Source organism: Lucilia cuprina, chromosome 5 (assembly GCF_022045245.1).
Source record: "Lucilia cuprina isolate Lc7/37 chromosome 5, ASM2204524v1, whole genome shotgun sequence".
NCBI classification, from domain to species: Eukaryota; Metazoa; Arthropoda; class Insecta; order Diptera; family Calliphoridae; genus Lucilia; species Lucilia cuprina.
Window position 1 is genome coordinate 56,049,843 of NC_060953.1, and position 24,332 is coordinate 56,074,174.

At 24.6% G+C, this 24,332-nt stretch overlaps 1 protein-coding gene across 1 annotated transcript in view; it reads left to right on the plus strand.

Moving 5' to 3' along the window:
- LOC111685240 (zinc finger E-box-binding homeobox 1) overlaps positions 1-24,332 on the plus strand; it is a 73,940-nt gene that overhangs the window by 33,297 nt on the left and 16,311 nt on the right. Inside the window, exon 2 of the mRNA XM_046951542.1 lies at positions 16,546-16,596. The gene's annotated coding sequence lies outside the window, so the exon portion shown is untranslated. The remainder of the gene's footprint in view (positions 1-16,545; positions 16,597-24,332) is intronic.

Below are 24,332 nucleotides of genomic sequence, written 5' to 3' on the forward strand. Positions count from 1 at the left end.
AGTGTAATTATGCCTCATCAAACAGCCAGTGAGCCATAGAATAAGCTAAACTTAACAATTGATGTGTTTAAACATAAAACAAGCATTTTTTTCCAATTCATTCAAAATCTGGCTAATCATACATACGTATATACAATATAAATGTAGTTGCATTACAGTAGCCTTTTGTTGTACAGCTTCTTTTACCTTCAATATTATTACCACCTTCTTCCGTTGGCTGTGGCTGTGGCTGTTGCTATTGCTATTGCCGTTGTTGTTGTTGTTTTTGTTTTACTGCATAAATAATTATTATTAATTTACGCTGTTGCATTAAAACTATAGAATGAACATCACATCAAATGGTATGCAGGTGCAAAATAACATTAAGACAGCAGCAATCAAACAATTTCTTTATACACACACACACACCACTCAAAGCATATAACCAACTTCACTGCCAACTGCCAAGATGTCGAAAAATTTTACGATAATGTTGTTCTTTATACATGAAACTATGCAAAAATGTCTTATCAGAAATTTACGGGGTTTTAATACTATGCCAGTCAACAGAATTATTATAGAATACAAAAAAAAAAATCTAAAGGAACAGGGCCACAAAAAAACAAAAGACTTAAGCAACAAACTTGTTTTGTTAAACATAAAAAAATTAAAACTTTTAAAAAAAGGATTTTTCTTAAAAAAAAAAAACACAAAAACAATTTCATTCATTATTTTAAAAATCAGCAGCAAAATAAAATAAAATTTTTTGTTAATTATATTACTGTGTGAACTACACTGGTTTGCTGGTTAATGTGTAAACAAATTTTTATTATTCTTAGCTTCCGTTGCAGTAAGATTTTATGAGTAAAATAAATTATTATAATCATTATGTTAGTTTTTTTCTTCTGTTTGGTTTCCTCTTGCTTCTATAGATATTAGTTAAAGTCAAGATTTTGACGTGTTAATAACTTTTTTATTTAATGCTGCACAAAAGAATAGTTAAAACTTAAGCAAGGATGCTTAAAAATGCCAATTAGGTTAATAAGCTTTAACATTTATAATGAAATATTTAAACTTTAGACATTCTTGTTTACACTCTAAAGTTTTTTTTTTAATAATTTTAAGTTTTTACCTTAAAGTTGAGATTTCCACCGATCTATTAGGAATGTAAATATGTTGGCTGTTGTATTGTAAAAATTATAAGAAAAATATAAACTTTTATGAAAAATATAAATTTAAGTCTGAAAAATTAATTTAAGTCTTTCTCGTATACAGGACAACCGTGTCCCAAGATTTTGTTTACATTTTTCTCCATATAGAACGTAATTTTAAGTTCACAGCAACAGTAAAATCTTATTTCTATAGAAAAATAAGTTCGTTTTTAGAATTTGATGTCACAACATGCTAAAAAGGATAATATCCTGCGATATCTTTCAAAAACACTTTTTCCATTTATTATGAAAAATGATCAATATATGTACGTCAAAATAAAGTGTGTGGAGAAGTCATATCCATAAAAAAAGTCTAGCGGTTTAGTTTTGGGCGTGAAAGGATTAATAGCTTAACATATTTTGTAACTTATTTTTTATGTTTTATTAAAACTTTCCCTGGATTATAAGATTATGTTTATGTTTTCTGAATTGTCTGCTAAAAACTCTTCACTTTGGCATTAATTTTGATGAAAAATTCCTAATTTAACAATTCAACCGATTTATTAACAATATTAACATACTTCATAAAACCTAGGCAATATGGGTATCATATTGTTTGTTTTCTTTAGCAGAAATTAAGAAAAATATAAATTTGGAATTATCTTTTAATTTGCAAAATCTGAGTTTAAGTTTTTAAAAATTTTAATTTGTTCTCGTTTTAACACTTTATCAGCAGCTGCATAAGTATAAAATAGTTATACAAATATTTTCTTAAGTGTCTGCTTAACACTCTCAAGTTTGCCACTAATTTTAAATTAATATCTTAAAGTTGAGATTTCAACCGATTTATAAGGAATGATAATATATTCAATAAAACCTAAACAATATGGGTATCAAATGTTTTCTTTTGACACAAGGATTACAGGAAAAATATAAATTTTACAATAAGAATATTTTTCAAATATTTTTTATGAATAATTCCTTAAATTTTTCTAAATTTTTTTTTTTTTAGAAAGTTTGAAAATTTTAAACCTAATTATTAGTAAAGACACAAAAGATCTATTAAAAACCTTTTACAATATTAAATTTGTATACTTTCGTGAGACTTTAGTTTACAATTTTATTTGCAATAAAAAAAGTTATTAAAATTTTCATTCTAAATAGCTTTTTAACATTTTGATAACAATTGTAAAAATATAAAATAGTTATAAACATATTTTTTGTAATTGCTATTGAAAACTTTAAAATTTGTTATCAATTTTAAATTAATATCTTAAAGTTGAGATTTCAACCGATTTAAAAGGAATAACTATAAATTTGATAAAACCTATGCAATATGGGTATCAAATGTTTTCTTTTGACACAAGGATTACAAGAAAAATATAAACCTTACTATACGAATAATTTTAAAAAAAATTTTTGCTAAATTTTTATACAAAAAAACATTGAAATTTTGAGATTGTAAACAGATTTGTTAGAAATATCGCGAAAAATTTTACTTAAACCTATAAATATTAGGATTTTAAACCTTAAAGTTTTCAGTCTCTTGCTGCCTTTAGTTAATAACTCTATTTACAATAGAAAAACTTATTAATACTGTCATATTAAATAACCAGGGTCAATAATTTAATAGCCAATCAAATACTAATAGAGCAAACATTTATATTCATATATAATAGATAAAATATATTTTATATTCTTATTAAATTGTTTCGAATGTAAATATGTAATTATTTTTTATTACTTATGACACGTTAGTTATTTTCACCATGGAAAAAATATACAATAATTTATTCTCTAATTATTAACATTTGTTCTTTTCTATGATAATATTTTTTTTTGTATGTTCTTGTGATTGTTGTTGCTGCTGCTGCTAGTGTTTTGTTAAATCCTCCTGTCTATTAATTATTTTCATAAAATGTTAACAAGGTGTTTAAGCGTATTTTATTTTGAGAAATTAACAATTGCCTTAAATTGACACATCGTGCTAAGACTATTTTTGGTATAATATTGTAAATGTATTAAACTTAAACAATTATTTATTTTTAATTTTAAATAAAACACTAACAAGATTAATGTTAATTTAATGTAAATTTATAATGACAATTGTCAACGCTTATTTTATATTTAAAAGAAAAATTCATATCTTAAAAAAATCATTTTAAATTGCAAGAAAAAAAAAACAAAATAAGCATATAAGTCATACAAAAAGTGACATATGACAGATCAATAAATAATTTAAAACAATGTTTTAAAACAAAAGAAAAAAATGTATTTTTGTTATGTTTTTAAGCAAATAAAAAAAATCATAAAAATATTAATATTTATAAAGAAATATTCTGTATAATTTTTAAACAACCATAATATGACAAATTTTTCTACACAATAAATATAAAAAAATTATAGCAACAACAACAACATTTTTTAAGTAATTAAAGTTTGTAAAATTGTGGTATAAAACGGAACCAAATAAAAACAACAAAAAAGAATATTTAGTAGAATGTTAACAAATATTTTATAAACATTTTCTAGAATTTTTTTTCTTTCATTTGCAGTTATTTTTTTCTGTATAGACCACACATTTATCTAATGTTGAGTTTTTGTGGTTGTGAATGGAATTTGAATTTTAAAATTAACAAATAAATATTTTTACGAAAAAAAACTCGCTGACCACTTGGTGGAAATATATATTAAATAACAACTTTCAAAAAAGTTGTAAAAATCAAAAAATTTTACAAACATATGTGAGACAGAGTTTTGTTTAATCATATTTTTATTAAATAGTTTAATTATATGATTTTGTTAAAATTTGTTAAATTGTTAAGATTTAGGATAATTTTTTCATGATTTTTTTATATTTTATAGTTCTGGTCCTACAAAGTAAAAGATTTATTAAAAATATATAATTGTTAAAAGTTTTTTAGTTTTTTTGGTGATATATGAAGTTTTTATTGGAAAATTTTTATAAATTTGTAAATGCCTTTCAATAAGCTTTCGTTTTAGCTATATAACGTTTGAAAATCTTTAACTTGGGATTTCAGCCGATTTATTAGGAATCAATAAGTTGGACTTTAAAATCAAGCAAAATGGGTATCAATTTGCAAGAATTCATGAATACTTTAATATAAAAATATAAACTTTCATGTTAATCGAAATTTGTTGAAGAATACAAGAGTAGAAAAACTATTATTAGTTTTGTAAATTTTTGATATCCTTGGACAAGCTTTTATTTGAGTTTTAAGCTGATTTATTAGGAATCAATAAGTTGGACTTTAAAATCAAGCAAAATGGGTATCAATTTGCAAGAATTCATGAATACTTTAATATAAAAATATAAACTTTCATGTTAATCGAAATTTGTTGAAGAATACAAGAGTAGAAAAACTATTATTAATTTTGTCAATTTTTGATATCTTTGGACAAGCTTTTATTTGAGTTTTAAGCTGATTTATTTGAGAGTTAAGCCGATATAATAGAAACCAAAAAATTTTAGTGAAAATATGATTATCACTTTAAAGCAATTGGTGAGTACTGTACTAGAAAAATATAAACTTTCATATTTGTAGACATTTGTTTAAAAATATCACAGAAAAAACATAAAAACTATATTGATTTTAAAAATTTTTATATATTTGTAAATAGCTTTTGTCCAGCTTTCATTTAAGCTATATATTGTCGTAATATCTTCAACTTGAGATTTCAGCCGATTTAATAGGAATCAATATGTTTGGCATTAAAGTTATGCAAAATTGGTATCAATTTAAAGCAATTAATGAATACTTTACTATAAAGATATAAACTTTCATTTTAGCAGTAATTTGTTGAACAAAATCGAAGGAAAACTACCAAAAATAGAGTGTTTCATGTAATAACAGTAAAAATTCTTTTAATAATATAAGTTAAAATAAAATTTCTTATTTATTCATAAAATTTTTAAAATATTTTCACTTTTAAATACCCACCATTTAAAAAAAAAAACTATTTTGACATAAAACTCCCGCATTATGTTAAAAAAATTAATGTCAGCTAGACTTTAAATTCCATGTTAAAAGAAACTTTTCAAAATATCTTTTACAAATCTAAATTTTTATCTTTAAAATCTAGTTTCAAATAACATTTTATGCAATTAATATTAACATTTAAAATTTATCTATTAAATTAATCTTCAATATGAAGAGATGGCGCCTTTTAACTGAAATCGATTTAAAACTTAAAGAAATTTAAAGATTTTATTTAACAGATAACCCCCCTTGAAGTGTCATATGTTTTAAAGCTATAACAAAGTGTTCTTTTTGTTGTTGTTGTTGTTGTTGTTATTTTTCAATTTTCAACAACACCTTCATAGCATATAGGTAAATTTGTTATGCATTTATAGTTGCGACTATTGACTTCATTGATTTTTATGTTTCCCCAAAGGTCTTCATAGTTTTTGGCCTTTACGTTGTTTCGGACAACAGCTACAACATTCTTACTTGTCCGCACAAGACTTTGACTACATCTAGAGTATTTTTTCAATTTGTTGTGTTATTTTTATATGTTGTGTTTCAGTTGTTGTTTTACGGTTAAGAAAAACATTTTAAATATATATTTTTTTTATATTTTTGTTGCATGTTTTACTTGCAACATGTAAAGGTATTTATGTGTCATGCTTACAAAATCAATTTGCTATGTAATTTAATTGAAAAGAACAAAAATGTTGATGTTTAGTTTAGATTTAGATGAACTCAACTTTAAGTAGCTTAAGATGAGTAGGTTTCCATTTTTTCTGTTTTTGTTGTTATTTTTTAGTTAATCTTAGTTTATGACTAACAAAAATCGTTGGTGGCTTAAAAGTTTTAAGGGAATTTTATTTTTTTATAGTTTTGCAGACGAATGTGTCAGGTTGTTTGTGTGGCAAGCAGTTACAATTTGAGCTGCTGCAAATCATTTACAATTTTGTTATGGTCTTTGGCTAAAAGTGTTAATTTGCTGGAACTTTAAAATCTACAATAAAATTTAAAATACTTTTTGTCTTACAAATCAAGCATGAATATTTGTTATTATATTAAAGGAAAAAAAAAACAAAATATTTCTAATTTTTTAACTTTACTTAAAAGTAAAATTGATTTAATATTTACAACATTTTTCTATAATAACTATAATTTTGTAAAGCCCTCAAACCTTTGTTTAAAACTCATTAATCATTCGAACTCTAAGGCCTTAATTTTTTTTCTCGAAAACAAACCAAATTTTTACATATGACCTTTTATTAGCTATTTAATTTTTTTCCTCCTCTGTTCAAAGTTAATTTGGGGTTAACCTTAAACCATAAACACTACACTAAGAAAAAAAATTTCCGTATTTTATTTAACCCCAAAAAAATAAACCTTTAAACACAAGCCGCCTTATAGTTTGAAACTTTTTATTTCTATTTTGTATTTTTGAAAGAAATATTAACGCCCTCTAAAACTACAATTAAAATAAACTAATTTTTGTCTAATTTTCTAACAAATTTCATGGTTTTTGTTTTTAGGGGGTGTTAACTTAGTTTTTTTTTGAAATCTACCTTGTATTTTTAGACTTAACTCTTTAATAATTTTAAGTAGCTTGTAATATTAGTGTTAAACATTTTCAAATATTTTGTATATTTGTATGGGTATTTGTAATCAGCATTAAATATTAATGCTAACACTTAATCAATCAATGTCTTAGAAAGATTTAACAAATATAATTTGAAAAAAAAGTTATTAAGCAGTTAGTTGAAAAAAAAATAGTTATAATGTGTTTAACATAATGTCTTGAGGGAGTTTTGTTTTCTTGTCTCGTGAAATGAACAAAAATAAAATATTTTTTTTACAAGATTAAAACAAGTTTTTGTATTTAGTATTTAATAGTCAAACTGTCTAGCAAACTTGAAATGTTTATTTGGAAAGTTTTTTTTTCAACAAAACAAATTTTGTCACCAGCCTAAAATCTAATAATTTTTAAAAATATTCAAAGTTTTGTTTTATAGAAAACTAAAATTTAAGTTTAGCAAAAAGTATCTAATTTCTTTTCAAAAACGATTAATTTTTATAGATGTTCTATTTATAGTTATTCTTCTTGAGCTAAGCTTTCATTTAAGTTATAAATTTTTAAGATATCTTCAACTTGAGATTTCGTCCGATTTGATAAGAATGATAAAATTTCATTTTAAACTATAGCAATATGGGTATCAAAAGAAAGCTTTTAATCATTATATTACATAAAAAATATAAACTTTGAAATTCTCTTAAAAATGTTTAACAAAATTTAAAAAAATAATTTTTTTAAAAAATTTGATAATTTTTTTTTTATAATTTTTACAAAGATTTGTTTTGGTATAAATTTTCTTATAAGTTAGAAATTGTTGATCTATATTCAAGTTAAGATTACAACCGATTTAATAAGAATGACAGAACTTTGTTAAAAAAACTAAAGAAATATGAATAGTAATTACTACATTATATTAATAATATAAACTTAAAAATACAAATAAAAATATTTTACAAAATTTTAGAAAAATTATAATTGCATTATAAAGAATTTAAGATTCCTGCCGATTTAATAAGAATCACATAGTAAATATATTAAATTAAAACAATGTAAATAAAAGTATTTGATCGTTACACGATATTCAACTAATAAACATCATTTCTTTTTAAAAAAGTTTAAGAAAAATTAATTAAAATTAATAAAGGCACTAAAACAATACAAAAATAGAAACTGAAAAATGTTTTAATCTCCATGTAGAAGTTGTTTAAGATAAATAAATTTATATACATTTAATTTCTTTTGAGCCAAGCTTTCATTTGCTCTTTAAATAATATCAATATCTTTAACTTGAGATTTACACCGATTTAATAGGAATAAGTTAGTTTAAAGATAAACTAAGGCAAAATGGATCTCAAATTAAAGCATTTAATGAATACATTACTATAAAAATATAAACTCAGAAATTAGTCTAAAAAAGTTTAAGAATTAAAAAAAATTGAAATAAAAAATTTCAAAATTTTCAATTTACACAAAATTTTATAACTTTGCTTAAAATTTATAACAACATTATATAGCTTAGTCCATTTTCAAAAATTAAAAAACCCATTTTGTTTGACTTTATTCTTATTTAAACATATTCGTAATAAATCGGCTTAAATTTTATATTAAAGCTGAAAGCTTAAAATTAATGTCAAACGTTTAGGCATTCTAATAATATTTAATTAATAGTATAAACAACATAAAATCACCACAATATATTACACAAAAAAAATATCTTGTTTTTTATATCAAACAAAATTTAAATTGCTAATTTAAACTTTTTTTTGTTTAAATATTTTATTTATTTTTATTTTAACTATATAGTTTCCTATAACAAATGGTCATTTAATAAACTCTAAAGCAAAAATAGAAAAAAAAAACTACAAACAGACACAATAACAACTTTATTGAAATATTTCACACAATATTGTTAAACATTTGTGGTAAATGAATGTGTGGGCGTTAAATACCACAACAGAGATAATTATATGAAACTGCAGTTTATTAGAAAAGACCACAATATAAATACTCAAATTACAAATATAAAAACTAACAGCAAACAATAGCCACAACAATAATAATAATAATAACAATCTTACTAATGAAAACAAACTGATAAACATTTTAAAACTATTTAAAAAACGTGCAACTTATATTAAAATAAAACTAACAAAAAAACTTTAAACTGGAACATTGAGATTTTTATTTAATATTTTAATAAAAAAACAGCTGTCTGTTAATACATATAATGATAATAGATTGATTTTTTAAATGTTCTGTTAACAAGAGATTTAAAAAATTTACAACAAACTGATAAGATTTTAAAAGAGTTTTCAACATTCTAATAATACGTTTTCACTTAGTGGGTGCCTTACGCAATTGCTGTTTTAAAGGGTTAAAAGTTATCAATTTTGTAAGAAAAAAAATTATGAATAAATTTTACGTTATATTTCATTATTATTATTACTCGAAACAATTGACTATTGAACTTTTCGTTAAAAGTTGAAAATATTATATATCAGACAATATTTTTCTTTTAAACTTGCCTGGTTTCTTAGAGCTAACAAATGTTTCTTAAATAAATTAATTTGATTTTTTTTAACAAACTTTTTTTCCTTATAAATATTGTTTAACCACGTTATACTGGTTTGCAATAGAAATAATTTACTTTTATTTATGTTTAGCAAAAGAAGAAAAAAAAAAAATAAATAAAAACTTTTCGATAAACTGCATAAAGGTCTTTTGGGTTGTTTGTTCATATTTCATACGGCACAATTGCAGCTTGAAATAGAAAATTCTATATGCAACAAGATTGCCAACAATAAAACTAAAGTTGTGGTGTTTGTGGTTTCAAAAAGCTGGTGGTAAATAAGTGCACACATGTGCACATATTTCTAAAGGTCGTTTAGTTAACCAAGCCAATAGCTATCTGTCTGTCTGTCTGTCTGTCTGTCTCTCTGTTCTCTCTATCTATGTCCGTTAAGTCTGCCCTGTTTTTTGCTGTCCGTCCTGTTTGTCATGTTGTCTAGCATATTATTAAAATAAACAACAATTGCTTGGTTTAGGCTTGTTGGGAACCCAACAGAAATGTATTTGTTTCACATTTGTTATTTTCAAATTAAAAATGTTTGTTACAAACACCCGCTATTGCTGAGACTTTATTTAGAAACGAAAAAAAAAAAAACAAAAAACTACACACACAAAATCTAGATAAATTCTCATGAACAAACGGCCTTTGAAGGTTAATTTATCAGGTTTTTTTTGTTGGTTTTCAATAGTTTTAAAATATATGGCCAATTAAAGTTTATTTCTTGTAAGATAAATTGTGAAAATTAGCATATTTCGTAAAATAACACATTCTTAGAAAAAAAAGAAACATTCATTTAATATTAAAATATTATCGATTTATGCTTGTTTAAAGAAATTTTAAAATTATTATTCTAAAATCTAAAAAAAATCTAATTTAAATTTGTAATACGTGGGCGTATGATTAATATTAATTCGAGCAGAATATTTTTTAAAAATTAATTAAAATTATTTATTGATAATATTTTAGAAATAAGTCAAAATTTAGTATATTCTCCTAAATTATCTAGTTCAGTTCTAATTAGTTAGTTAGTTCTAGTTGAGTTCTAGTTCAGTTCCAGTTCAGTTCTAGTTCAATTCTAGTTCTAGTTCAGTTCTAGTTCTAATTCAGTTCTAGTTCAGTTCTATTTCAGTTCTAGTTCAGTTCTAGTTCAGTTCTAGTTCAGTTCTAGTTCAGTTCTAGTTCAGTTCTAGTTCAGTTCTAGTTCAGTTCTAGTTCAGTTCTAGTTCAGTTCTAGTTCAGTTCTAGTTCAGTTCTAGTTCAGTTCTAGTTCAGTTCTAGTTCAGTTCTAGTTCAGTTCTAGTTCTAGTTCAGTTCTAGTTCAGTTGTAGTTCAGTTGTAGTTCAGTTTTAGTTCAGTTTTAGTTCAGTTGTAGTACAGTTGTAGTTCAGTTCTACTTCAGTTCTACTTCAGTTCTACTTCAGTTCTACTTCAGTTCTAGTTCAGTTCTACTTCAGTTCTAGTTCAGTTCTACTTAAATTCTACTTCAGTTCAAGTTCAGTTCTACTTCAGTTCTATATTCAAAAAAATAACTTCATAAATTTCAACATCTGATACCTTTGTGATCTTACTCTGAATTTAAAATATTTTTAATAAAAAAGTCTATTAAATAATAAATCATTTTTCTATTTTATTTGTTTTTCATTTTCTAAGAAATTAATTGCTATTACTTATTACCTTGCTACTACTGCTCTGCAGCATGTAACAATTACTAGACGAGGGTGGACATGTGAAATTACTACTTTATATATGTTTGCAAGCTGTAGACCAGTTTTTACTTGTTATAAAGTTTTTTCCTTAATGTTTTTTTTTTCTATTTTGCTTCAAAGAAAACCATGCAGTTGTTGTTGTTGTTGCTTTGTTCTGTTTTAGATGGCGTGGTTTTGTTTTTCAATAGGAAATTGTTTAGCTTTACAATTAGCTTAGTTTTGCTAGAGCATTATAGTATGTATGTATGTGTTTTTTGTTTGCGGTGTTACTGATGGTGCAGGCTTCTAAACATAATCTTCGTTATAACCACAAAACTATATTATTACCTATTATTACCATAAAGAATGGTCAAGCTATGCCTTATATAAAGTATTATTATAAATAAGGTTGTTTTTTTTTTTGGCGAGTTGTTGGAATCTTTTACTAAGTATTTGCAACTGTTTTGTTTTTGTTTTACGAATATACCCACTACCACCAACGCTAGTTGCTGCTGCTGTCTTAACACTTCATATAGTATATCAACAAGAATTTGTTCAACAATAAAATATTAAACACTGTGTTGCAGAGAAATTGAGAATATTTATTTTAGTAGAATTTGATATTGTGAATTCGTTTAAGCTTAATGTTAATTTTGTTGTTATTTTTTGATTTATTTAGAGAATTTTTATATTATTTTTTGATATCTGTATGATTTTTAAAATTTAAAATTTTCATTACCTAGAGCGTATGAGTTATATTAATTTTTGGAAATTTATATAATTTGTAAAAAATTTTAGTTATTTATTTATAGAATTAAAATTTGTTAAAAATCAAAATTAGTTTACAGTTTAGGCTATCGGAAACAGGTTTTCTTTAAGAGCTTAAGCTTTTTGATAAAAAGCTAAAAAAAGCTAATTGAAAGTTTTAAATTATTAAAAATGAAATATTTTTTATATTAATTTTGAAATTATTATTAAATTTGATAACTTTAGTTATTGAATGTATTAGTTTTGTCAATTGGTGTAAAGAGCTCAGATTTCTTTTTATTTTCCTCTAAATGCTAAAAAGTTTTTACATAATTTTTTTTTTATTATTTTCGGAAATGGTGTTTTTGATTGTGTTAATAATGATTCAGTTGGTTGGTTGGTTAGCTGCTTTACTTTTTAGCCAACATTTTATTGTTATTATTGTTGTTTTCATTCTTAAGTTTTTCATATTAGATGGATGGATAGATGCCATGGTTTAAATGGTGTTTTGTAAACAAGAATTAGCAGCGCGTGCTAAATAGTAGAAAAAAAACTTAAAACTGAAATAAATACATTTTTTCGTGTATAAGTATATTTATTGTTGAAATCCACTTAATAAAAAGCAGGAGGGAGGTTGTTTTTGAGCCAAGAGTTTGTATGCATTTTGTAGTTTTCTAAGTAGTTTGATTGCATTTTTTGTTGTCTCTTAAAAGGCAGAAGACACTAGTTGAAAACAAAGAAATAAAAAAAAACACAACTGAAAATAGATAACATAATAATGGCATGTGCGCAAGCGTGCTTACGTCTTCTACTATGTTTTTTGTTTTAATACACTTACTTACACACCTCTACTTAAACATACTAGTTACATACTTGCATGTGCCAGCGTAGACGATTTTTGTGTACATGTTTGAGTTTAAAACTTAAGCCATAAATCTAATGCTTATTTGCCACAAAAATAGCATTAAAATGGTAGCAATGTTACAATGTAAAGTAAGAAAAAATATTAAGAAAATAAAGTTAAAGTAACAAAAAAAAAAAAAAAAAAAATAAATTCCCCCTCCTTCAAAAAGTTTACAAATAAAAAAGCAAACGAAGGAAAAAAAATGGAAAAAATTCAATGTTACATTAAAGCCAAGTTAACTTAACTACACAGCTACGGTACATGTAATTACAATCATTATATGGTCTGTCGCGTTTTTTTTCTTGCTGCTGTTATTGCTATAACAGCAGCAGCAATCAGTAGCAACCAAAGTGCACTTTGGAGGCTTGTTTTTTTCGTATTACAGTATACAATTTTCGTTTGGCTAAAAAAAATTATACTTTCAACACTTTTTGTTTTCAATTTAATTTGACTTTAAAATTGTTATCGTTCATATAAATTTAACAGTGTTTTCTGTTTTAAAAGCTGAATTTTTGTTTGTCTGTGTGTGTAAAGCTTATGAAATTTAATTCAATTAAATTCATAAAACAAAATTATATAATTTTCATTTTAAATAAAAATGTTTTCATTAACAAAGTCAATTTAAAATGAAAAACCAGCCTACAACAATGTTGCCGGAAAAATTAAGGCCATAAAGTAGACAATGTTAATGATGTAGTTAATTATGTTATTATAAATTAAATAATTAATAAAACTATTTAAATAAAAAGGAAAAATTAACAACTTTTTTTAATTTTAAATTTTTATTAAATAAAATTTGTTATAATTATACTGTTTAGAAACTAATGCTTTAGATTCTTAAAGAAAAGTTAAAGATTTTCTAATAATTATGAAAAAAAAAAAATTGTAAAACTTTTTTTCATACCCTAGAGCGTATGATTATTATTAATTTGTTGATAATTTTAAAATTTATAAAAAAATTCATATTTTTAAAGCGCAATTAAAATTCTAATAAAATCAAAATTGATCAACACCATAAGCTTTTAAAATTTGTAATATAAAAGCTTTTAGCTATAATATTAAAAAAGCGTTAAATCAAAGACTTTTAAATATTTACTTATTGCACAAAAAAATGTTTTTAATTAATGAAATTTTTCTTTAAAATAAAATAAACGAAAGCTTTTACAAAGCATTAAATTGCAAAAAAGCATTAAATTTCAAAACAGCCAAGTTCTACAAAAAAACTTTTTAAACCCTAGTGCGTATGATTTTTGTAATTTTAAAGGCTATCTTTAAATTTATGAAAATTATTATGTTGTTGTTAGCAATTTATAGTTTTAAGAAAAATCAAAATTATATAACTCTTAGAGCTATCAAATTTTGTAATAAACAAGTTCTTCGAATTTTACATTAAAAAGCTATAATTAAGAGAAGTTCAAAAAGTAAATACCATATTTTTTCCAAATAACAAGATTCTTAGAAAAAAGCTTTAAAAAAAGCAAAATCGTTTATAGCTTTTCGTTACAAAAAAAAAAAAAAAACAATAACAATTCTTTAAATAATATATAAAAAATATAATTTCGAACAATTTTCTTACCCTAGGGCGTATGATTAGTTTTTATTGATAGATAACTTTTAAATATAAATAAAACTTTATAATATTAAAGGCATTTTTAGAATCCAATAAAATTCAAAATTAAACCACACTTTAGGCTTTTCAATTTCGTATCTTAAAAGCTTTTGGTAACAAAAACAAAAAAGTTATAATTTTTTGAACTCAAAAAAAAAAATTAAACATTAGAAAATACTTATTTTAACTTTTGAAAGTTTATTTTAAAAAATTTGGTAGAAATAAGCTCTTAAAAAGCTTTTAAATAAAATCTAAATGCTTTTCCATTGTTTTAAAAAAACAAGAATAAAATTTTTAAATTTTTTTTAAGCAAAATTTTATTTTCAAAATTGTTTAACCCTAGAGCGTATGAGTATTTTTAATTATAAAGCAATTGGGAAATTTGTAAAAAACTAAACAATTTTGTTATTATTTTCAAATTTCAATTGAAATTGGAATTAGCTAAGACTTTAAGCTTTACAAATTTGTAATACACAAGCTTTTTGTAACAAAATAAAGCTTTTTTTGTTATGTTACAAAATTAGTATTTTGAAACAAAGAAATTTATATCATTAAAATTCTTTTCAATTTCATTAATTTACTTTTAAACTTTAGTTTTTTTTTAATTCCCTAGTGTAAATTTCCTAAATGAGGGTGTATATTGGTAGTTTTACATGTTGTGGTTTTTTTGAAAAAAAAAGAAATAAAAATTTCCTGTTTTTTATGCCTGACTAAGATTTTATTGTTGTTGGTTTTTTTGCATTTTCAACATACAAAAACCGTGGGAGCGTAATCAATATCAAGCAACCAGGAACATAAAACAAAACCAAGGAATGTATTTGGTTTTTTTTGGTGTTGTCTTTTAACAAAGTTTTTGATTCACTGGTTTTACTGGTTCCTTTGTGGTTATTTAAAAATCTTTTATGCTGCAAACTAAAGGTGACACTTGTTGTTTTATGGCTTTTAAAAAGGTTCTGACATATTTTAGCATATTTTTAAAACTTAACGCCCGCATATTAAGATTTTTTTTGCTGTTGTTTGTACGCAGAGGGAGAGAGACCTGTATAAGACCACAAAATCACCTGTGGCCTATAAATTTTACAATATGCAAAAATTTTCTGTTTGTTTTTTCTTTTTTTCGAAAGATTGTCTTCTCCTTTCTTTGGACCAATGATGGATCACCGTAGATAAGCAGATTCGTCTTCTTTTGGGGTTTTCTTTATTATTTTTCATTATTATTGTATGAGGAGTGAAAAAAGTAGAGTTTTTATTTTTCTGTTTCTCTGCCACATACTTGACTTGTCTTGGCTGGGATGTGCGTGCATATAATCGCATCAAGTCAAATGTTTGTTATTTGTTGTAGGTTTCTGTGTGTGTTTTGCTTTTCCTCTTGTATTTTGTCGTTTTGGTTGTGGCAACTTAAGTATGACACTATGCTACATGATGTTTTTTTGTTTCTTCTTTTCTTTTTAGTTTTGTTTAGTTTCTGACTTTTGGTTTGTTCTTTATATGTGTATATGTGTGTGTGTGTGTTTTTGTTTTTTGTGGGTTATATGAATGCAACTGTCATGGCATCAAAAGGCTTAAAGCGCATGTCATCAGGCATAAAAAAGAGTACAATAACAGCTTTAACTATCAAGTATATTCACCAACTAACCAATACCACACCATCAACAGATGACCACAATAGTCCAAGCAACAAGTTGCAATAAAAAAGAGGCAACAAAAATATTACGTATTTAGTTTGAACTTAAAGCATATGATCGTCATTATAATACTACAAAACTCAAGTCAGGTTGTTAAAAGAATTAAATGTTAATAATTAATAATGTTAGTAATTAACAATCTCAAGCGAGATTTCTTTTATTCTATGAACTCTCAAGGTTCTGTACGTTCCTCATATTAAACATCCTCTTTCCTTAATCTACTTAATGGATGGAAAGATTTGTTTCAATAGCAAAGCTTTTTAGTTTAATCGTCGCTACTGTATGCAAACTTTCCATTACTTTATACTTCTGTTTACTCCTTTTTTTCCTAACAATTTCATTTGTATCTACTTTTTTTTTGTAAATTTTACTGAGTCGAGAGAGAGCCAGCCTGCCTGCCTGCCAGCCAGCATAGATAGACAAACCGACAAAAAAAAAGAAGCATTTTGTAGACTCAACATGACGTATGTCATTTTTACACACATGCAACTTGTACATTAAAGGTGTTGCATTAAACAATTTTCTATGCTTACCATCCGTGAGGAGGGGGCGAGACAACAAGTGCTTAAAATTCAAGATTTGCAATAAAATTCATTTAATTTAAAATAAAAAATTCTATAACAATTAATAATTTTCTATTTTTGTTTTCTTTTCTCTTTGCAGTTACTAAAATCTAGAAAAATAAAAAAATGAGCAGCACTTAGTAATAAAACGGTAAGTAGTTAAGCTGTTCTTATTATCAACACTTAGAAAAGTTTTTTAAACATTTTAAAACAAAATTCATTCGATTGCTTACCTTATGTCACCCAGGTAATCTAGGGAGTAGTTAGCTTAGGACAGAATTAGCTATAACATTGAGTAAAGGTAAAATTGTTTATATCTTTTAATTTTTCCTTCATTTTTCATTAAAGAATTTTATGTAAAGCAACATTATGTCGATTGGCTACATTATTGATCCCTGGTAATGTATATAGGAGCTAATTGTTTTTTGTGTGCCTCCATATCATCTAGAATAGATTTCTATCTTCAATATATTTTTAACAATTTTGTTCTTCTTTTAAACTAAATTTTAGTTTATTGTTTACTCTATTCAACCTTAGTAAACCAAGGTGTAATTAGTTGTATTTGAATGTTATCTTAATACATTATTTAAAATAAAGTAAATACTTTAATATTTTCGAGATGTTTTAACAATTTATCTTTTTGATGTATTTTTTTAAAGCAAATTGAATTCAATTGTTTACTTTATACATCCTTAGTAAGCTGCCGAGTGGTTAGTAAACTTTAAAGTCTACTTAGTTAATTAAGATTTAAAGTTGAAACTTGAAAATTGTCTAGTCATAATCAATTGTTAATTTTTTGTTTTCATAACATAATTTAAAGTGTATTGATTACTCTAGCCAACCTAGGTAATCTGGGGAGTAGTCAGTAAGTCTTATTAAGACCTTAACTTGGCCTACAGAAGGTTAGTGTTTTAGTCCGGTAGACCGGAAGTGGTGGATTCGATTAACACCTGAAACGGTTTTCTAAGCAAATGCAATTGGTTACTTTTTAAACCCTCAGGTCTTTAAAGCTATTAAGCTTCTTTCAATTTACTTTTCTATTAATTTGTAATTTTATTTTAAATATTTTTGCAATTAAACTAAATATTTGTAAACAAAGTTGCTTAAAAATTGAACTGCTTATTAAAAGGCGGCCGCGGCGCCATTTAGGTTACAGTTTTTGCTAACTCAACATTTCAGCAGTTTTTTCATTAAAAAGAATATAAAAATGTATAAAAAAGAACTTGAATTAACAAAATTTTCTTTATGTTAAATATGAAAGAAAGCATGAATTGTTTAAACAGACAAATTTTTGTTTTACTTTCATTTAAAACAAATACACCACCACATTATGAATGAATGAATAACAAATTATTTTTTTGAAATACAAAAAACAATAAAAAAATGTCATTGTGTTAATTAAATAAATGAAAAAAATTATACCAAGTAATGGCTAATTTAATAAAGTTATTAAAAAAAATTAATTTGCAAATATAAAAAAACAAAAAAAAAAAAAAAAACGTAATAAAACACATAGCCACAGCAAGTTTTAATTTCATTAAAGATTTTTTTCATTTAAAATAATTAACAAAAGCTTAGTTGTTAAGTTAAATACGTATTTTTTCAAGTGATTTTGTAATTTTTTATGACCTTAAAAATTTTTAATGTTTTTGAAAAAATAAAGATTTTTTAAATTAAATTTTAAAAATTTTATAGCTTTTTGTATAACAAACAAATGTTTTTGACAAACTTTTTGCAAGGTCTTTTGTTGAATAAAATCTAAAAAAATTGTAATTAGTAAACATTTTTAACTAAAAAGCTTTTAGTTCCTTAAGCTTTTTTCTTCGCATTTTCCATTGTAGTGTTAAAGCTAATCAAAATTTCTTAATAAAATTTTACATTTTCTTATTACCTTTCAAGGCATCATAATTTCGTTTTGCTATTGTCTTTAAATCACTTACTTATTTCTCTCTCCCTCTTTTAAACCTTAAAATTCCTTATAAAATTTTGCAATTTAAAACAACTAGAAAAAAACTCTAATTCATTTTATGACAAAACTGGCAATCTGTCTAAAACGTTCAACATTTTCAATGGCATTAAAACTCAAACAAACAAAAAAAAAATCATTTAATATTAAATTCTAAAAAAATTCACCTGTACAAAACACAAACCTAAATGAAAAAAAGCTCAATGTCTACTTGCCACAATATGACAAATACAGGCTTTCGAAAAACAAAAAATCGTAAAATAAAAAAAATATAAAACATTAATGCAATTCCTTAGTGGCCTAAAATAGAAGGTCGTTGTTGTTTACCATTTTTAGAAGAAAACGTTAAAAAACGTATATAAAAAAATAAACGAAATAAAAAACACAAACTCCTGCGCCTCCCATGCAATCATCTATGCATGTTTGTAATGCTTGTAGTTGTAAGTTTTTTGTCTACAAACAAAAGATTTAAGCTACAAACTTGAGATGATCAAAATTGTGAACTTAAAAAAAAAAAACAAATACGGACACACACTGATACTACTCTTACATTTGTCTACGCACTTTAAATTGCACATAACGTCTTAAAATGTTTCGATATTAAACGAACTTTTTGAGCGGTAAAGTTTTGCAAATTTTGAGTATCAAATCTGAATTTTAGTATAAAAGAGAGGAAAAACAAGAAAGCTTTTTCATCAAAAAAAGTACGTAAATGTTGTTTTGATAAAAAAAATTCCAAAAGTTTTTGTACTTTGGAATAATAAGCTTTTAAAGCTCTTAAGCTCATATATAAATAAAAAGCTTTAAAAAACTAGTTTGGATTAAAAGGATTTTAATACGTTTTTGTTCAAAAAGCTCTTTAGATAAACAATCTTTCAAAAAAGTTTCTATAAGCTCTTCTATTTAAAAGCCTCTATAAGCTTTTCTATTTAAACGCTTCTATAAGCTCTTTTATTGAAAAGCTTCTAAAAGCATTTTGATTAAAAACTTCTAAAAGCTTTCTGATTAAAAATCTTATAAAAGATTTTTTATTTAAAAGCTTCTAATAGCTTTTTTATTAAAAAGCTTTTAAAAGATTTTTTATTAAAAAGCTTCTAATAGCTTTTTTATTAAAAAGCTTATAAAAGATTTTTTATTAAAAGGCTTCTAATAGCTTTTTTATTAAAAAGCTCCTAATAGCTTTTTTAATAAAAAGCTTCTAATAGCTTTTTTTATTAAAAAGCTTCTAATACCTTTTATATTAAAAAGCTTTAAAGCCTTTTTTTAAAAAAGCACAAACACTTTTATGATTTTAATATAAAAAGAGTTTTAAAGCATAAATATTTTTGAAAAAAGTTATTCTGCCTTAAAAACTCTAGACGCTTTTTGGAATAAAAAACTTTTGAAAGCTTTCTTAAAATCATTTACAAAGCTCCTTAAACTTTTTTTATAAAGTCTTCTAAAAGTTTTTTTTTTCAAAATCCATTGTGATTAATAAGTTTCTAAAAGCTTTTTTTAATTGTTTAAAATACTTTAAAAAGCTTCATAAAATAAAAATTTTTTAAGGTTTTGTTAAAAAAAAACTTATAAAAGTTTTCTAAATTAAAATGATCCTTACTTTTTTGATTAAAAGGGTTCTTAAAACTTGTTTTCTTTTCTAAAAAGGGAAAGGTCTTGGAATGTTTCGAATGTTGGTTACTTATAAATCTCTTTAAATGTTTGACCCTTTCCAAAAGCTCCTAAGAAATTTTCGATTCAACTGTAGGGTAAATATTTAAGCATTTTTGTTTGTAACGTTGCGTATAAAGTCTAAAACATTCAAACACATATTTATAGCAAAACGCATTGACTTGACTTGGTAAGACAAGCATATATGATCGATCTTGACGTTTTTTTTTATTTTTTTTTCGCAATTTTTTTCTCATTTTCATTTTGGTATTGTTTGTTTATACACTTGGCTTAAATCAGAAAATAAAACATACAAACAAACACAACAAACAGACTGACAGACAGACAAAACGGCAGACAGTCATATAATTTAAACAAACATACGTACATACACAGACACAGAGTGAGAGCTGTAAATGCTTTAGCATCATTTTATAATGTTTTGTTGTTTGTGTTGTTGTTTTTGTAGATTTCATGTGCGTTAACGTTCAAATTAAAAATGCGTTATGCGTTTTAAGTAGATTCTAAAGGTGAAGGTGTAAGTAAACAATTTTTTTGTGTTTAATGCAGCAAGCTGCAATCTATCCTCTACATTTATGGTTACAAAAAATATACAGCTTTTTTTTGTGGCACTTTTTTTTGCACTAAACAACGACAGTGACAGCAAAAAAAGTTGTTTGCTTGATAATTGTATTGCAGAGATAGATGTAGCAGCGGTTTTATAGTTTTGAGATAAAATATCATTATAATTTGTAAAATTTTTATTAAATTTTAATGTTCTGACCATTTTTATTAACGCGTGCATGGTTTTTGTTTGTTTTGTTCTCCTAACATCATACGCCTTTAATTATTTAATAGGAACACAGCCACGAAGTACAGCAGAACACCAAAAAGATAAAAATCTTTCTTTTTCTAAACAGTTTATGTTTTCGCCAGCGAGAGAAGAGCTAACTTGTAAAATATTTTCATATTTGGTTATGTGAAACAATTTCTGTGAACAATTTGTTGCAAAAAACAAAAAAACGAACGAACAGAAGCTGCAAAGCAGCAGTCACTAAGTAGGCAGGCTGTTAGGCTTGTTGTAAGCGTGGCCATTTTTGTGCGGTTTGATGTTTTTTTGTAATGACAATTCATGATTTATGAAGCGTTTATAGGGCTCTATATATGGACCGACAAAGTGATGGTTGCTGTGGAGTATTCTTATTAGGATATATGTATAACTGAAAATTGAGATAAATGACAAGCAAAAAGCAAAAATGAATCAACAACTGAAAGGAGAGAGAGACAAAAAAACATATTCTTGTTGGTCTTGTTGTAGCTTTTATTAAAGAAAGAAATTGTTGAAATATTTGAAAATTAAAATTCATGTAAAAGCAGAGTAAGTATGGTAAAAATGCCTAAATAAATTCTTTATCGCTTACAATATAAATATTTGGGCCATAAAACATTTTTTTCAATTAATTTTACAGACATTTTTTAAGTTTAAGCTTAAAAGTTTGAAAATGTTTAAATAAGGTAAAAGCTTGACAGACAGTCAGACAGACAGCAAACAGCAAGCTGAGTAGTTGTTTAATGACGCTGTTAAAGTTCTATAAATGAACAGTTTACTTTACGAAAAAGAATTTTACAAAAGCTTTTTTGGAAAACAAATGTATTTATATCATTATAAAGCTTTTTTTAAGAGAAATTAATTAAAGCTTTTATGAAACAAAAACTCTTTAAGTTTGTTTTAAGAAATATCATTAACTTTGAAGAAAGATTCTCATTAAAGCTTTTTTTAAAAAAAAGCTCTTTGAAGTTTGTTAAAGATCTAAATATGAACAGTTTTCTTTACGAAAAAGAATCTCACAAAAGCCTTTTTTAGGAAAATATTAAAGCTTTTTTAAAGACAAATTAATTAAAGCTTTTATGAAATAAAATCTCTTTAAGTTTGTTTAAAGAAATATCATTAATATCATTAATATTGAAGAAGAATCTCATTTAAGCCTTTTAAAGAAAAAGCTTGTTAAAGCTTTTTAAAGAAAAAGCTTGTTAAAGCTTTTTAAAGAAAAAAGCTTGTTAAAGCTTTTTAGAGAAAAAACTTGTTAAAGCTTTTTATAGAAAAAAACTTGTTAAACTTTTTAAAGAAATGGCTTGTTAAAGCTCTTAAAATAAAAGGCTCCTTAAATGTTTTAAAGAAAAATATCGTTAAAGCTTTATGAAGTAAATGCTCATTAAAACTTTATAAAGAAAAAGCTTTTTAAAGTCTTTTATAAAAAGAAAAAATTTTTAAAGTAAATATTCATTTAAACTTTATGCTGAGAAAGGTCATTAAAGCTTTTTGAAGAAAAAAGTCACTAAAGTTCTTTTAAGAAAAAGGTAATTAAAGCTTTTTGAATAAAAATCTCATTAAAACTTTTGGAAGAAAAAGCTCATTAAAGCTATTTCAAGAAAGAGCCCATTAAAGCTTTTTGAGAAAAAGCTATTTATTGAAAAATTCGAAAAAGCTTTTTGAAGAAAAACTGATTGAAGCAATTTGAAGTAAAAGATCGTTTAAGATTTTGAATAAAAACCTCTTTAAAGCTTTTTTTAAGAATAAACTCAAAAATAGCATTTTCACAAATAAAAATAATTATTAAGGAAGCTCTTAGAAGCTTTTACAAATATTAATTTTTAATTTTTTTTCAATTTGTTTTTAAAAAAGCATCATGCTCCATAGTTATAACAACAAAACTTTGTTATTATATAAAATTATTTAATTTCCAAAAAAAAAAAAATAAATTACCAGTTTTTCAACAACAACATGAAAGCTTTAAACTTAAACTAACCAAGTATAATGTAATTTTATATATTACAAATATTTATTTAATTTTAAAGCTATAAAACAATTATTTGTACAAAAAACTCTTGGCCGCTTAACAATACTGTAATCAAATTATTAATTTTCAACGAAAGCAGGTGAAATTTATTTTTATGAAATATTAAATTAAAAATTTCAAAAAAAAGCTTTAATACGTGGCCATAAAGAAAAAGTGCAGTCAGCCCTTTTTCGTTTGGCTGTTTGATGGGGTGTATGTATGTTTGTTTGTCTTTAATACAAAATGCAATTTAGATTAAATGATTTAGATAAATTTTGGCAGTTTTTTGGCAAAATACAAAAAACAAAAGCACAAAAAAAATGCAACAAGAAAAGTGCAATAAGATTCTTTCATTGGTGATAAGCAATATTTTGAAAAGCTAAAAGGAATTTAAATAAACTTGTTTAATATTAAGGCAAAAAAAAGAAAGAGAAAAAATATAGTGAAAAGAAATTAAATATTTTTTTTTATTTTTGAAAGTCGGTGGCGGCGTTGGCGGCCACTGGTTGGCGATGATGACGAAGAGCTTGATTGTTATCGGTTTTAAAATGTTATTTTTATATGTGTATGAATGCAAAAACTATATAATACCCTGAAAATCAGGCCAATATTGTTGTAGGTGCACTAACTCAAACATTTGTATAAAAATCATGCCAAAATAAATTCTTTTTTTTTGTCAGTTTTGTTTTCTTAATTTTGCTGAATGATGGTAATCTTTGTTGTGTTTTTCATGTAAGATTTGTAATTTATTTTTTATGTTGGCCAGACAGCTGTTGTTGACAGTTTTCGCTTAGTATTGTGGTTTTCTTGAGCTAAATTTTGCATAAAAATTCTTTGCAGAAAAATAAAATATTCAAATTTTTATTTCTTTGCTGTTATTGCTATAATAATTTAAAAGTGCTTTTTTTGTCATTTAAAAATTTTGTAGTTAGTACAAATAGTGTCAATGTTGCAACAATTATTTTGTGGTTAGGTTTTTGTTTCGTCTTCTTGTAACAGAGTTTAAAGGCTAACACGCATTTAGTTGGCTTTTAGAAGAGGAACGAGTGTGGAAAAAATTTTTTCTCACAAAATTTTTGCTGTGTAAAATTCAGTTGTATGTATTTTTTGAAAGGGTCTATAAAGGATGTGGTTGATTAACCGCAATTGACTATACCAAATGAAAAGAGAGAAAAAATAAACAAATAAATGAAAAGGTTAACCAAATAAACCAGCAACATGTTGATTATCTAAAGTGAATGGGGAATTTTAGTAGAAAAATACATATAAAAAAATACATATTTACCTCAATTCTAGTCTGATCAAGTCTAGTTCTATTTCGGTTTTAGATCAGTTCAAGTTCAGTTCTAGTTCAGTTCTAGTTCAATTCTAGTTCAGTTCTAGTTCAGTTCTAGTTCAGTTCTAGTTCAGTTCTAGTTCAGTTCTAGTTCAGTTCTA